Source organism: Mastomys coucha, chromosome X, assembly GCF_008632895.1.
Source record: "Mastomys coucha isolate ucsf_1 chromosome X, UCSF_Mcou_1, whole genome shotgun sequence".
Taxonomy (NCBI): Eukaryota; Metazoa; Chordata; class Mammalia; order Rodentia; family Muridae; genus Mastomys; species Mastomys coucha.
The window spans coordinates 47649174-47660367 of record NC_045030.1 but is presented as its reverse complement, the minus strand read 5'-3'; the positions used below and the strand labels follow the sequence as shown (position 1 = coordinate 47660367).

Here is an 11194-nt window from a genome sequence, read left to right as displayed (position 1 = left end):
GTTTGCAGCCCCTTAGGACGAACAACAATATGAACTACCTAGTACCCTCAGAGCTCCCAGAGACTAAAACACCTACCAAAGAGTACACATGGTGGGTCTAATGGCTCCAGCAGCATGTGCATAGGAGAGGATGGCCAAATTGGTCATCAATAGGAGGAGAGGGACTTGGTCCTGTGAAGGTTCTATGCCCCAGTGTAGGGGAATGCCAGGGCCAGTAAGCAGGATGGGTGAGGTGTTGAGCAGGGGGAGTGGGGAGGGAACAGGGATTTGTTTTAGTTTTTGTTTCTTTTCTTTTCTTGTTTTCTTTTTTTCTGGAGGGGAACCTGGGAAAGGAAACATTGTAAATAAAGAAAACATCTAATAAAAAAAAAAGTAAATACATTAAAAAGAAAGAACAGAGATTGAGACAAAAAAAAAACTGAATCATTTACCTTACAATAATACTTTAACTTAAACTTTGGGCGAGTTTACTTATTCATAATACAAGAAACTATTTAACAATGAAAATGTGAGTTTTCACAGGCAAGAATTATTTCTCTAAAATGCTGATTTTATTCCCAGAATTCTGTAGACTAAAGCCTACATTGAGATGATATACATAATGGCTTATCCCTATAATAAGGTTCTTGGGAGGTTAGAGCTGAAGGAAGGATAACTGAGATCTTCCTAGGCTATGTAGTGAATTCAAAACCATCCTGAGATACATAATAAGACCCCATCTCAAAACCTAATTACTGGCAATATGGCTTTGTGGGGGAATACTTGTCTACTATGCACCAGGCCTTAGTTTCAAGCTCTAGCTCCCAAAACAAAATCTTTCATGTTAAAATTTAATTAACATTGCAATTATAAAGAAAGGTGGAATCATTAAAAAGTTATACTGACATGAGCGCTTAGACTTCATGAGTAGACTAATGATGTTACCAGGGAAAAGTGAATTTGTCTCCCTTTGTTTCATGTTATCACTTGGTCTTTAACCTTCCACCATGGGATGAAGCCACACAGACACACTCCCTCTAGTGCAATGCCTTCAGATTTCCTTGCCTCAAAACAACATGTGTATTAGACTTGTATTCTTCAATCGATCTAAGACACAGAGTATTATGAATTTCCACATATTTATAATCTGTGATAATTCTGATATATGGTTTTGGAAGTTAACCTGCCCAAAACATGTTGGAAAACTAAGTAGGTAGGAAAAGATGAAAACCAAATCTGTGAGAGACTCAAGTAATCACATTAGCATGGCTTACCTGAATTGTGATGTTGGAAAATGTGACCAGAGAGCCTTCTAGAGCCCAAGTAATTTGCCTGAGGTCTCTTTCTTGCAGGTGAATTCTCTAGTAACAGTTATCACAATCATGCCAGAGGCTTATTTTCATGCAGACATACTCCATGGTATTTTCAAAGCATCTATTGGCACAACTGCCAGTGTATGCAGACCCCTGTGTACTAGGGAACACCAGCAATCACTTAACAGTCAGCATATCTTAGTATGCCTTTACCATGTGGCTAACATATAGACATCGAGAGGATATAAACACCATAAAGCATCCATTGGGATACTTTGTGGAATTATAATATTTACAGGAATACAATAGTGAAAAGGTCATTTTTTTCATTTTATTGAAAATAGTTTTTCTTCCTCACATAATGTTTCCTGATTATGGTTTCACCTTTCTACTTCTCCCAGTTGCTCACCAACTCCCTTCCGATTCTGATTCATCCTGTTTCTGCCTCTTGTTAGAAAACTAAAAGTCTTCTAATGGGTAATTCTTTTTAAAATATATAATAATATAATACTATACAATTAAACACATACTAACATATCAGAATAGTACCAACTAAAAAGTACAAACAGGAAAAGAGCTCAAGAAAAGGCACAATTAAAAGATGCTTACTCATTTATATACTCAGGACCTTTAAAAACACTAAACTGGAAGCCATAATATAAACCCAAAATGCCTATAGGGTAAAACAGAGAAAAATATAAAATAAATAAAATAAAAATAAGAAATGCAATTAAAAATGTGTGACAAGACACAAAACATTATGAGACAAGGAATCTCCAGATCAACTAATGTTTTTGTTCTCTGTTCAATGCCATTTTAAAAATCAAACTGCATTTTGACAGTTTAGAAAACTAGAAAAGGAATAGATCAATTAAAGCAATAAACTGAGAATGCCTTCATAAAGGAATTACAACTTGCCCTATAACTCATAAAGGAGCACAGATTTCAAAGAGAAACATGCTCAAATCCAGAACAATCCTGAGGAAGACACAACGATAACAACAAACAAATCAAACAACAAAAACCTGGTATTTATTTATTTACTTGTCTAGTTAGTTAGTTAGTTAGTTAGTTAGTTTTGACAGCTACTAAGTGGATGTGTTACATAGGAACTCATAAACTGCTGCTCATTTTTTAAATTTTTATTGAAATTAGATTCTTCTCTCATAGAGTACATCCTGACTGCAGGCCACCCCTTCATTTTTCTTAGTGCCCTCTTACTTCTCCTCTCAGCCAGATTCATTCTCCCCTCTATTTCACTTTAGAAAAGAACATGTCTCCAAATGACCACAATCAAGCAGTTCGAAGCAAGATACAACTTAAGACAAGGCAAAATTCCTCATATTGAGGCTGGACAAGGCAACCCAACATGAGCAAGAATCTCAGGAGCAGGCAAAAGAGTCAGAGACATACCTGCTTCTACTGTTAGGATTCCTACAAGAACCTCAAGCTAATAGCCATAGCATATATGCAGAGGACCTGGTACAGCCCCCATGCAGGAGCCTTGATTGCAGCTCCAGTCTCTGTGAACCCTAGTTAGTTGATTCAGTGTTCCATGTTCTCCTGGTGCATTCTATCCATTCTGACTCCTACAATTCTTCTCTCTCTTCTACGATGTTCCTTGATCTCCTAGGGGAATGACCCAATGGAAACCTCCTATTTAGGCTTTTTCTCCATTTAATGTCTGACTGTGGGTCTCTGCATCTGCTCCCATTTGCTGCCAGAGGAAGCCTGTCTGATGATGACTGGGCAAGTCTCTTGGTCTATGACTTTGGCAGCATACCATTAGGAATCCTACATACTAATCTCTTTGGTACATGAGGGTGCTCTGCAGGCTACTGAAGTAGAAATGTGGACACCAACCTAACCACAAATCTTGGACTTACAATATGTCCTGCCTGCAGGATGTTTCGGTGGCACAGATTTTGTGGGAGTGGCCAACCAGTTTCTGGTCTAACTTGAGTCCTCTTCCATGAGTGGGAGCCCATATCCAACACTGCCTGGATGGCCAGGAACTGGAGACTGGATAGCATGGAAACTTAAGGTGGAATCAAACACTATTGGTGAAAAAATAAAATGCACCTGGTATTTTAAGTGGGAAAATAAATTTTATAGTTGCAGACTGTCACAAAGACCTCAAAAGCAGGCCAAATCCTTTGAATTAAATATGCTAAAAAATTGGTTGCCATTGTTATATGTAATATAAAAGTATGACATAATCATTAAGGGGTATTTTAAGAAGAAGAAAATGGTAATTCATTCCAGATACATGGGGAAGAGGGAGGAAGATACACAGATAGAGAGTGATAAGTACATAACTTACTTTATCCTTATTTCCCAATTCATAAAGGCCAATGTCCCTTATCTCCTAGATCTATATTACTGTTATAGTGAAGTATATGGCTGGAAGTAACATATACTTGCTTTATTGGAAAACATATCCATCTTTCAAATTTGATTTAACCTGTGCAAATGTTCCTTAAGAAACTGGAATTCCTTTTTATTACATTTCTTATATTTTCTCCACCCAGGATTGATAACATCTTAGGAACTTTTACTTTCAAATAGAATGAAGTGAATAAATAAGATGACAAAGTAATAATTTACACAGATGACCCAAAACCCATTAGGTGTCTGATACTATAACAAAAATATGTACCTTCCAGAGTAAAGACCAACTAGACAAGGAAGGCAGTGCAGAGAACTCAGGGCATGAGTTTTCCTTTATTGATATGTAATATTTCAGTAGTTGCACATTGGCTTCATCCAAGTGATTATTTTTCTATCAAATTTGTAAGTATAAATTTGATCATGATATCAAAGGAAATGGATGGCTTGCTTTAAGGAAAGGAAACAGTTTTAATAAATTATAAAGTAAAACACAAGAAAGATATTTCTCTTACGAAACTTTCTTATTTAACTGATGACTCTGTAAAGGTAAAGAACAGTATAGGATATTTTCATTTATTTGTCTTTTGTCTTTCTTAATCATGTTTCTCTATCATAACTTCTCTATAGAGCAGTGTTTCAAACCTGCTTCTATGAATGTATATCACTATGGGAATTTTCCGAGAACAGAATGCAATGTAAGAGTTCTATTTCCAGCACAGCCAAATAAACAAACAAAAGCATTGTCCATTGACCACTTTAAAATAATCCAAGCTTTGCCGAATTTCAGGAGATTGTCAGATATGCAGAATTGAGAATTTTTACTTCATAGTATTATCACCCATGTCTTTTCTGCTACCCCATCATTAAGGCATAAGAATTTGTGTAAAGAGATATGTCTCTTGCATACTGTTAACATTGATGCTTGAAAAGTTTTGACTTCGTATTGCCTACCTACTAAGTTTTGAGAAGTAATAGCTGTACAACTAATAGTAAACAAGAGGGTAAGCAATAACCAGAAGCAGAAATATGATCTAGGACATGTAAGAAGTAAAGGGAGTGATACTATCCAGATTGTGGGATATACTAGTTGTTGCTTCAGCAACAAATTATTAGATGGGTACGTGATTATAAAAGAGTAACCTAGAACTGCTGTATGCTGCTGGTTATTCATGACTACTCCTGCATACGATTTGATTGTCATTTAGTGTCTCCACTTCTCCATAAGTTAGAGAAAGCCAGCTACATCTAACTTCATAAGCTGAAGATGAGGCTCATTTAAAATCTTTAAATATGCATGTTATATTTGACAATGTTCCAAGTAAAATATTATAAATATAAGTTATTATTTTGAAAAGGAATAGTAATTTTTGTCAATATATAAAAACTAGAATAAACAAAAGATTATTTATTACAAGTGCCTTTGACAACCCAATTCCATTCTGCAGAAACATGAATAGCAGATGTATTTCTTCTGAGGAGGCTACCAGGCTAATCTTACAAAGATTACAGTCTTTATAAGCACAATAGATATTTATATTAATGTAAAAACTGTATACTTCAATAATGTGATTAAATGACCATATAGAAGGGATTGATATGATTCCAAGTTTGAGGTATAAAATTGCTTGGTTTTATAAATGATAGATGTGAATAGATAAGATAGATAGATAAACAAACAGATGGATAGAAAGATGAATGGATAGTTTTATTTATTCTTTTGTTAAAATAGAGAGGATTTATTATCATTTGTTAAATTCATTAATCTATATAGCACATATTTATTAGAATGTATATTTGTTCAGATACTAAGTCTAGAACTGGGAATACACCAATAAAAAATATAGACACATTTTATACCATCACAAAATTTAAATTCCAGTTGCAACTGGGTTATAAGATGGGTCTAGGAAGGAGAACTCCTATTGAAGATGAGTAATTTAGCTAAGTAGGGACACAAAACCAAATGGAACAAAATTTAACATATTGCTATTGCCAGCCTGTTCCAAAGATACATCTGATATCTAACTCCTTATTTTTTATTTTTATTGGATATTTTCTTTATTTACATTTCAAATGCTATCCCTTTTCCTGGTTTTCCCCAGGTAACCCCCATCCAGAACCCTCTCCCCCTGCTTCTATGAGGGTATTCCCACACCCCACCCACCCACTGCCACCTCCTCGCAATGGCATTCCCTACACTGGGGCATAGAGCCTTCACAGGACCAAGGGCCTCCCCTCCCATTGATGATCGAGTTGGCCATCCTCTGCTATACATGTGCTGCTGGAGCCATGAGTCCCACCATGTGTACTCTTTGGTTGGTGGTTTAGTCCCTGGGAGCTCTGGGTGTAATGGTTGGTTGATGTCTATGTTCTTCCTATGGGCTTGCTATCCCTTCAGCTCCTTCAGTCCTTTTTCTAACTGCTCCATTGGGGACCCTTGTGCTCATTCCAATGGTTGGTTGTGAGCTTTCGTCTCTGTATTTGTCAGGCTCTGGCAAAGCCTCTCAGAAGACAGCTATATCTGCCTCCTGTCAGCATGCACCTCTTGGCATCCACAGTAGTGTCTGCGTTTGGTGACTGTATATGGGATAGATCCCCAGGTGTGGCATAGAATTGAAGACCTAGAAATGAACCTACATACCTATGGTCACTTGATCTTTGACAAAGGAGGTAAAACCATCCAGTGGATAAAAAGCATTTTCGACAAATGGTGCTGGCTCAACTGGCAGTCAGCATATGGAAGAATAAAAATTGATCCATTCTTATCTCTTTGCACAAACCTCAAGTTTAAGTGGATCAAGGACCTCCACGTAAAACCAGATACACTGAAGCTAATGGAAAAGAAGGTAGGGAAGAGTCTTGAACACATGGGAACAGGGGGAAAGTTTCTGAAGAGAACACCAACGACTTATACTCTAAGATCAACAGTAGACAAATGGGACCTCATAAAATTGATATATAACTTTTAATTAATCTTCACATGGATATTATTAAACTCATTTTTCAGACATGAAATAGGTTCTAGGAGTGTAAACAGCTTACCCAAGATTACCTAGTACTTAGCAAATTTACTTTCAAAACTCTGAATCCTAATCTGTGTACATTTAAAAGTAAAAGTTTCATATTAAATGTTAATTTTATTCTTGTCTTAAGTATTGGAAAGTGAGAGCCTATGTCCATACAGGTCAGTAGCCAACAGTTAGAGACCTAACTATGATAATGTTACTCATTTCTGTGAGCTCTAGAACCCAGTCCCACCAATGCTTCTTGTCAGGTGTGATTGATTCAATTCGTTTTTTTATATATGCCTTTCCTGCATGTATAAAATCTGTGAAACTTTGGACCACATAGTATGAAAATTCTTTGAGAGTTCTAAAGTTATAGTATAGTACTGAAGATTATGAATGAGACATGATGTTATTAAGTACTAATTTGACTGTTTAGTAATGCTTAAATGAATATATATACATATATATGTATATATATATATTCATTTCTTCCTCTTGGCAGGGAGAAGTTATCACATAAAACGTGGTGAAAACTTCACACTAACTCTTTTTTTTATTAGACATTTTCTTTATTTGCAATATCTCCTTTCCCAGGTTCCCCTCAAAAACAAACAAACAAAAAAATCAAAAACAACAAAAAAAAACCCAAAAAAATAAAATAAAATAAAATAAAAACTAAAACAAACCCCTATTCCTTCCCCCCTCCCCCTGCTCACCACCATACTCTCTTCTACTTACTGGCCCTGGCATTCCCCTACACTGGGGCATACAACCTTCACAGGGCCTCTCCTCCCATTGATGACCAACTTGGCCATCCTCTGCTATACACATGCTGCTGGAGCCATGAGTCCCACCATGTGTGCTCTTTGATTGGTGGTTTAGTCCCTGGGAGCTCTGAGGGTACTAGTTAGTTCATTCCTATTTTAAAATACTGCACATGACAACACAGATAAATACATACATACACTTCATGTCTTTATGCATGAAAGAATATTACATGATAAGCACATTCTAACATTCAAGTATGCATATAAAGCATATTGGTAAGCGGCTTCACATACAATACTTAAAAACAAAAAATAGAATAGTCCCTATCACTGGAAACATGACTAAGCTAACTGAAATATTTATATAGTAGGATTCTGTCCAGCAGTAAAAGGAAACAAATTCCTGATAGATTTGACAACCTGGAAAAATTTTACAAAACTTTCCACTGAGTGAGACACAAGTAATTCATAATAGCAATTAATGTTTTCCAATATGAAGACATGTAATCTACTTTAAAAGTCTATACTTTTGTTAAGTCTGTAATTCACTATAGCCTCTAAAATCTAATTTATTAATTTAATATAGCTTAGGAAAGAAAAACCAGTCACAATACTGAGGAAGTATAGAAAAAAATTTCTCTTATGAAAATCATTCAAAGAATAATTATTCGTAAGCACATTATTAAAATGTATTTTCATAATATAAAAGTTTTTATTAGTATTTTGTGATATAAGATATTTTAGCCAGCACTGTGTTACGTTCTTTCTCTTTCCATATTTATATATTTTATAGAGTTTTTTTTTTAAACAATAAACACTGGAATTACTCCTAGACTCACAGAGAATTAGAGTTGTTTAACAGCACAGGTACAAGTTGTTTTGTCAGCTCACAGGCCCAATTATCTGTTCATGTGGCTGCCCTAGAGCTTCCCTGAGGCAGTATATCCTCTATAGCTAGGGGATCGAGTTTGTTTGGTTGGTCCTCTTTTCCTTTACCTCTTTTTGATTTCACTCAGGCACAGTGAGATCCTACTTACATAGTGTGAAGTGAAGAATGGCATCGGCAACCAATGCTTCCCTATGTAGTCTGCCGCAAGGCCTATGAGTCCCATAAGGGATACTGTGTCCTACTGAAAAGCAAGACCACTTAAAAATGTTGAATCCATTGTCCAACACATAAATATTATTGATTTTAGTATACTATGAATTTGTGCATTGGTTTCCATATCAAAATCTCATGGATCCCGGAGGCAGAACACAAAAGAGACAGCTACTTTCAGAGGAAGAAGGAAGCAGTATAACAGAATGGTCTGTTACATTAGATTAGGAACCATTACCAACTCCATATCCCACTGAATTTTCAAATAGCAGAAGCAAAATAGATGGAGAAAAAGCCAGTGCAAAACCTAAGGAAATAGAAATGAGGATAAATAACAAGAGACTATTAATTCCTTCCCTTGGATTAAGAATTAATTTTACCCTGAAATAAATACATGCATCTGAGAAGACCATGAAGTTTCAGAAAGATTGCCTTCTTCTCTACCAGATTCTGGAGTCATTGAAGTTGCTCAGATCATGACCTCTTTAAACCTAGTCATTGTGTATCTGTTTTAACTCTTCCTTCAAATTCAAATCCCTTCAAAATCGTTTATTCTGCCCCACTTACCGACTTAAAATGACCCTTATGGTTAATATTAGGGATATCCAAATGATCTAGCATAGTTTCAAGGCCATCTGGTTACTAACCATAATGCCATCTGAAACTTTGATTTGCCTCTATCATGCATACTAAGAGGTACACATGTGGGAATTAGGGCATGGGAACTTTGCAGACTATATTATGCCTATCATAAATATATTTAATATAAAATTTTACACTGTGATGAAGAGAAGGTGTTTATCACAACAAAGAAGATGGGGTTGACATTTTCATTCCCAGATAAAAGCACCCAAATTTACAAAGTTTAGTTGAGTACACATATGAGATACAAACATCAAACAAAATTATGTAAGTGTTTCAAAACAAATGAAGGAGAGAGAAGTATGCCAAGACATTTTCATTAGATAGAGTTTTGGATAAGGAGATCAACTTCAGTCTAGTGAATATCTGTGCGTGTCCTGTGTATGCTGCCTTAGTCTGTGTGTTCATAGAGCTTTCTTCGTCTTGATTTAGAGGGTCTTATTTCCTTGGTGTTCTCAATTCCCTCTGTTTTTATACTCTTTCTGTCTGCTCTTTCTCAGGGTCCCCCTGACCTATCAGAAAAAAGGATTTGAGGAAGACATTTCATTTAGGGCTGATGGTCCCAAGACCTCTCACTCTATATATAATATCTGGCTATGGGCCTCTGTATTTATACTGATCTGCTTTGGGAGGAAGCTCCCCTGAGGAGGTTGAGCAAGTCACAGATCTGCTTCCCTGGCTGGAGTAGCCTCTGGGTTTGCAGGGAATCTGTATTTCTGGTTTTTGATTCAGAGTCATTTTTAAAAGCTGAATATATGCTTTGCCACAGTGCAAGCTTAAATAAACTCTCATGTAAAGGACTGACACAATATTTTCTGACACAATTTTATGAATCTAGAAGTCAACAAATAGAAGAGAAAAATGACCAAGCATAATGGTACACATCATTGATCTTAGTACTCAGAAGGCAGAGGCAAGCAGACCTCAAAGAAGTCAAGGAAAGCATGAACCACAGAGCTACAAATGAACACATTGAGATAAATCAACAAAATTTTATTTGTGGGATTAGCAAACACACACACACACACACACACACACACACACACATTCTAATATATATGAGAGGAATGATTTTTATACACTGATACACACAATATAAACCTATTGACATGCAAGGATAAAGGGGGAAATCTTGCATGATTTCTACAAAGAAAAATAATCAAAATTGGTAGTTTTATTATCTATATCCTGGAATGTATAAAAGAGAAAAAATAGAAATGTTTCTACAACAATCCAAGGGGGGGGGAATAAAAACCAGGTATCCTATTTGCCAGTGAACATACCATTCACATAATCAGAGAAAGATTTATGAAGATAAGGAAAAATTCAAAAAGCATGATGCTCTCATGTACTAATGAAAACAAAATTTGATTTAAAAAGTCATAAGTGACTAGGAATAAAAAACCTAAGATGAGAAACAAAACATAAGTAATAAACTTGACTTTCTCAAAAGGCGATTAAAATTAAATGGAAATCCACTTGGCATTGGATAAAATGCAAAGCTAGAAAATTTTAAGCAGGATACATATTTCATAATATTCTAGAGTAGTGTCATCATTTAGAAACAGAGTTAACAACTTATATGAATGCTTGGCTAAAGTTTATATAGATTCTTTTAACCTATAGTCACCCATGGTCCAAAACTATTGTACCAGAAGTAGAGAATAATAAGCTCTAATATCCTGGGAGTGTGATAAAATCTCCTTCCATTCCTCTTCATCTTTTCATGATGTGAATTATCATTTTTCAGTTGTGTCGATGATGTGTATACTAGCAGCCTATTGGTTATGTAGGACCAATCTAACTCATCAGATCAGCTGTCATGTTATTGCAATACATGTATTTAGATAACCCACAATTTACTTAATAATGACCCCAAAGTACAATACAACACCAGTGATACTTTCATTTTAAATATGCCAAAGAGAAACTGGAAGAATTTTCCTCTAAACAAAAATGAAGGATTTTTTTCTCTTTTTTTTTTCTTTTTGTTGT

At 35.7% G+C, this 11194-nt stretch overlaps 1 protein-coding gene across 7 annotated transcripts in view; it reads left to right on the top strand.

Moving 5' to 3' along the window:
* Positions 1–11194, top strand: part of Tenm1 (teneurin transmembrane protein 1) — an 803700-nt gene that overhangs the window by 283000 nt on the left and 509506 nt on the right. The gene's annotated exons all lie outside the window — the stretch shown is intronic.